This window comes from Triticum urartu, chromosome 6, assembly GCF_003073215.2.
Source record: "Triticum urartu cultivar G1812 chromosome 6, Tu2.1, whole genome shotgun sequence".
NCBI classification, from domain to species: domain Eukaryota; kingdom Viridiplantae; phylum Streptophyta; class Magnoliopsida; order Poales; family Poaceae; genus Triticum; species Triticum urartu.
In genome coordinates, this window is record NC_053027.1 from 15,709,747 (window position 1) to 15,715,616 (window position 5,870).

Genomic DNA, 5,870 nt, shown 5'->3' on the forward strand with positions numbered 1-5,870 from the left:
AGATGTCAGGAAGTTCCCAAGGATCTATCTCATTCAAGGCCAGATTGTTGTAGCTAACATGCGAAGGTAGACAACTCCGGCCGGCACGCTCACCAGCCCTCTGTATACGATCTGATATTACGCATCGACTCGCCCGTGATTGTTGTCTTGTCCTTGGCGCGCTCCTGCACTGCACTGGCCGTTACTTTGGACATCAGTGCTCTTTTTGCCTATGTGGTGGTCGATCAGTCGTGGATCATATGGCTTAATAGTATCTGTAATTGCAGAGATCGTTGCTATTTGTTTCAGGGATAGAGTAGGAATCGTGGGATTGTGCAGCTTTGTAGGATGTGAACAAAAATATGTAGCACCTGTTAATTATCCTTATACTAGAAATTACGGTCGGTGTTCATTCATGTGATACGAGCTGATTGATCTTTATACATACTCCCTCTGTGTGACATGTTAAAAAATATCTTATATTATGTCACGGAGGGAGTAGCATATAGCATTGTTGTGCACGATCAAGAGGATGCGAGTGGTATGGGCGTCCAAGCGAGAACATATCTGCAGCTAGCACGCTGCTCCCTTGCTGGTTTATGGTGTCTCCGTGTTCATGAACCACTTGAGCAGCACCTTTTTTTATTCAAACATTTGAATTTCAGTTTGAGTGGATCAAAATAATGGACAGTCGTATTGTGGAACTTTACAAACTAAACTAAATCCATCTGCACGTTGTGAAGTGAAGAGAGAAACAAAAAATCTGCTCTGGCCTCACATGAGCAGTGTACTTTGATTGGTCACAACTCATAGGGAAAAAAATCGCCTTTATGTATTGTAACGTGCGTCCGCGTTGAGAATTTTTCGGCACATGCTGTAACCTTTTCGCATTAATTAATTCATTCATGGGGGTCTCCATTTCTAAGAGTTCTAATATTAATAATGCAACAAGATTTTCTTTCGTCGACAGAGCCTCCGTAGCATAGTGGTAGTGCGTTCCCTTCGTAAGGGAAAGGTCGTGAGTTCGATCCTCACCGGGGGCTTCAATTTTGTTTTCTTGCCAGTCTACTTCCCTTTCATCATGCAATAAAAACTTACATCTTTTTCGTGTCACAACAGTTCCATTACTTCATGTGTTCTGGAATCGTTGGATAGACATTGTACCAAGCCGTTATTAACCTTTGTTGGCAAAAAAAATTAGAGGACCACTTTTGTTTGAAGTTCTGAACATCAATTCATTTTTTGCTCAAGGATACATCATGAAAACATAGAAGGGGTGGCAAGAGAGCCAGTACAACGCTGCAAGGGGCTACAGTAGCGATTCACTGGTTTGTATTTTGTTTGGAAGAAGGGCCGATGAGCCTTTGTGTGTAATTCACCGTCAGTAATCGTGCAGATCATGCAGTAGATTACACAAGACATCAAAGACGACGGTCCTTTCCAAGATGAACTAAAATCCAAAAGTATTTCTTTTGCCAGATGAGAGAGAGAGAGAGAGAGAGAGAGAGAGAGAGAGAGAGTTGAACAATGTTAAAAACATCAGGCAAGGCTCTGAAACATTGCCCCCCATGGTGCCATCCGTCATCACCATCAAGCATACATTATGAAGTTACATTTCACGGCCAACATTGTTGTTATTAGGGTTATACATATCCTTCTTTTTGCGGGGGATATCCAGTTGAAACGGTAAGGGGGGGAAAGAGGGCACTAGGTTGAAACGATGCAGACAGACCCTCCTTGAGACCTGAATGGCAACGAGTGCAGGCAACCTAGTGAATTTTTCCTTTTTCAGTGTCAGTGTTGTTCACATCGCATCGTAAAACATTGTCGTTGGCTCCTCTTCCGAAACCGCCTCCTTGTTTTCCCTTGTGTGAATCTCCTCAGCATTTCGATGGCCAGCATTGTGAACCTGCATTCGCACGGGAAGAAACAAATTACTGGTCAGTAATCTGGCCGACTATGTGTACCTAGACTCATTTTTGTTCATCCTTGATTACTATCTAAGTAGTAACACAAATATAAAAAAAAAATTGTACTCTATGTGGCCATGCCTCCATTTTTCCACTTAAATGGCAAGCATCACAATCGTGTTGGATGTTTACTTTCACTTTACAGGCTATTGTCCTCAACTACACAATGATTCACTACTAACTCGATGTAGCTGACTGCCGGATGTCCTACTCGTCACAGGAGAAGATTTTTGGCGGCTCGTCTATACGATTTTTGAAGCAGTGTCTGGCTCATGGGGGAGAAAAAAAACATATCAAAAGTATTAACTACATAAACATTTTTTGTGCTAGCATTGATTTGTGTTATTCATGATTATTGTTTACATATTTTACCTTTACCTTTTCTATCAACATGAAATCTTGGGCCCCTAAGATGGTTTGTGCTCAAGTACCACCATTCTGTCATTACCCAAGCTATCTTTATTTATGAAAGATTCATCCGGCCACCTACCTCTCATACTACACATTATTTACATATTGTAGTGTATATTTTCTATCACCATTGAAATCTTGGCCATTTAATACTCAAGATAGTTTGTGCTGACGCACACGGTCGACATTATCCTATCTATCAATCTTTATTAATGAAACATTTATCCAGCCACTTGCCTCCCTTAGTGCCCATTATATAAGAGACATGATACACATCCTTTCTATAGATGCCATATATATACTTCATTTTCCGTGCACTAGTAGAAAAAGGCTCATTTGTCCCGGTTCCAGAGGTCCTTTAGTCCCGGTTCTGGAACCAGGACTAAAGGGTCGGTACTAAAGCCCCCCCCCCCCCTTTTAGTCCCGGTTCTATTACGAACCGGGACTAAAGGCTCTCCACGTGGCCGCTGTCTGGAGCTCTACCTTTAGTCTAAAGGAAATTTTGTGATTTTTTGTGATTTTTTTTATTTTTTTCATGATTTTCAAATTTCTGAATTATTTTACATTTAATCTCTAATCATCCGCATCACTGCTCAATTTAACCTCTAATCTCTAATCACCCCTTATCATTTCAAATCATCTAACTTTCCGGCCGGTCAGCCATCCTCTCACTACTCCAGCCCAAGCATGCATAACTTCCAGGTTCTATTCCGCCTCGTTTCCAAGTCTGCACTTGTAGTTTTCCTGACAATAGTAAGATGTCAATCCTACTAACCCTCAGGAGTTTAGCTTGAGCATGAAGTCACAAGTTTCACTGTTTGAGTTTAAAATTATTATTCTTTGAAACTATAATTATTTAGTAACACTAATATTTCTTGAATAAGTAGTTTGACCACAGTTTGACCAGATTTGACCAAAATTCAAAGAAACTGAAATAATTATTTAGTAACACTAATATTCTTGAATAATTATTCAGTAACACTAATACTTCTTGAATAAGTAGTTTGACCAGATTTAACCAAAATTCAAAAAAACTGAAATTTGAACATAACTTTTTTTTCCTTTTAGAATTTGAGAATTCTAAAAATTTGCGAACAGGCCTACAACAGTCAAAATCGGATGCGAATTTTCGTGCTGAACATTTTGATATATTATACGTTTTTTTTCCGACATCGTATGCAAAAGTTATAGCCGTTTTACTTTTTCATAACTTTTTTTTGCAAAAAATGTCCAAATTTAAGTTTTTTAATTTTCCTAACTAGTAGATGTAGTAATATAACTAAATCTCAAAGGATTTTATTTTTTGAAATTTTTATCATTTTCTTTTTTTTTCAAAACTGAAATGGCGATAAAAGGAGGGATGGGGGTTAGAGTTTGAGACACGAACCCCTTTAGTCCCGGTTTGAGACACGAACCTGGACTAAAGGGCATCACACACTTTAGTCCCGGTTCATGTCTCAAACCGGGAATAAAGGTCCCGGTTTGAGATAAGAACCGGAACTAAAGGGCATCACACCTTTTAATCCCGGTTCGTGTCTCAAACCGGGACTAAAGGTCTCATTTGAACCGGGACTTCGTAATGCAATCGGGACTAATGTGTATATTGAGCTGTGACCAAAGCCCTGTTTTCTACTAGTGGTGCCACCAGTCAAGTATTCCGCTCACATACAACTCCCCCCTTAGCCCAAACAACATGTTACATCTACTGCTCATGTTGTCGGCTTACCAATTACTGTATCCTAAGGATCAGAGGTGTCAGGAAACTCCCAACGATCTATCTCATCCACGGGCGGATTCTCGTAGCTAACATACCAAGGTAGACAAGATCGTTGCACACGCCCACCTGCCATCTATATACGAGCTCGAGCGAATCATTAACTCGTCTATGGTTGTTGTCTGGTCCTTGGCATGTTAATGTACCGCCCTGACCGTCACTATCGACATTGCGGTGCTCGTTGTCTACGCGGTCGGTCTATCGTGGATATGGCTTAGGTTCCTGTACCTGCAGAGATCGCTACCACTTTTTTCTGGGATAGAGTAGGAGTCGTGATATTGTGAAGCGCTATAAGTGTAGAATTTCAGCAATTACTAGTTATCATGATGCTAAAAAAAGTCAACATGGCTGGTGTTCGTTCCTCTGACAGGCTGATTGATCTTTATACATAGCATTGAGGTCCACGATCGAGTGCGCATATAGCTCGTTCTATCCGTGATGCGAGTGGCATGTGCGTCCTGCCGAACATCTAGCAAGCACACCCTTGTTGGTTCATGGTGTCTCCGTGTTCCTAGGCCACATGAGTAGAATCATTTTTTTCTCTGAACTTTTGAATTAGTTTTCAAGCTCGCGTATATGACCGTCGTGTTGTGAAAAAATCTTTTATGTCTTCTAACTCGCGTATATGATCTGCATTCGGAATTTCTGCTACATGCTGTAACCTGACCGCATGTATGGTCCCCATTTTGTGAAGTGCAATCTTTTGGGATACTGTAACTTGATGTGTGCTTCTGGGAGATCCAACGACTTTACAAATCGTGAGGCAATCAAGCGGTCAGACAGGGTTGGGCAGGTGCTTGCCCCCGCACCTGTGTGCCCCTGCAAATTTTAGGCAAGAGAACGACTACAACGTCACAAGTAGCTACAACATCAATTCAGTGGTTTGCGTTCTGGAAGAAGGGGCCGATGAGCCTTTGTGTGTAATTCGCCATCAATAATAGTACAGATCATGCAACAGATTGCACAAGAAAATCAAACACGATGGTCCTTTCCAAGACGAATCAAAATCCAAAAGTATTTCTTTTACCAGATCAAAGCAATAAAGAAAGACACACACACGTGGACATGATTAAAACATCAGGCAAGGCTCCGAAACATCGTACCCCCCACCCCATGGTGTCATCCATCATCACCGTCAAGTATACATTGTGTAGCTATATTTCAGGCCCAATGTTGTTGTTACTAGATGATGCCCCACGCATTTGCTGCAGGAATCTTGCTAAACAAATGTACAAATAGTTGCCAATAAAACCTCTAAGTAATGAAACACAACTGTAAGCTTAAAAACTAAAGTACAAAATGTATAAAAAGAGAAAAAAAACTACAGTTAGAAAAATATTTAATAAAATATGAACGATGAACTCTAACGCAACAAATAACGTATGACTAGTATGCATGAATTGATGATGTGACACCATTGGATGCATAGAGTAATGCAAAAAAATTGTAATTTATGTCTTAAATGCATGACTTGCTTATCGTCATGGTTGCATGGCTAGTAAAAATAGGTACTGGGTTGTAGCTATTTAGGAATAGAAGATTAGGGCTATACATATCTAGCTGAAATGTTAAGGGGAAAAGAGGGCACATGAAAGGAAGACATGAAGCTAGAGAGAAACACTCCTTGAGACCGCAACAGCAACACGTTCAGGCAACCTAGCAAGCTTTTCCATTTTCAGAGTCAATGATGCTTAGATCGCGGCATAGAGCATCGTCGATGGTCCTCTTCCGGAACC

The 5,870-nt window shown here is 40.7% G+C and overlaps 1 non-coding gene across 1 annotated transcript; it reads left to right on the forward strand.

Moving 5' to 3' along the window:
- The first annotated feature begins 950 nt into the window (after window positions 1–950).
- TRNAT-CGU lies at window positions 951–1,022 on the forward strand. The gene has a single exon. It is a non-coding gene; the product is annotated as a tRNA-Thr (tRNA).
- Window positions 1,023–5,870: the final 4,848 nt, after the last annotated feature.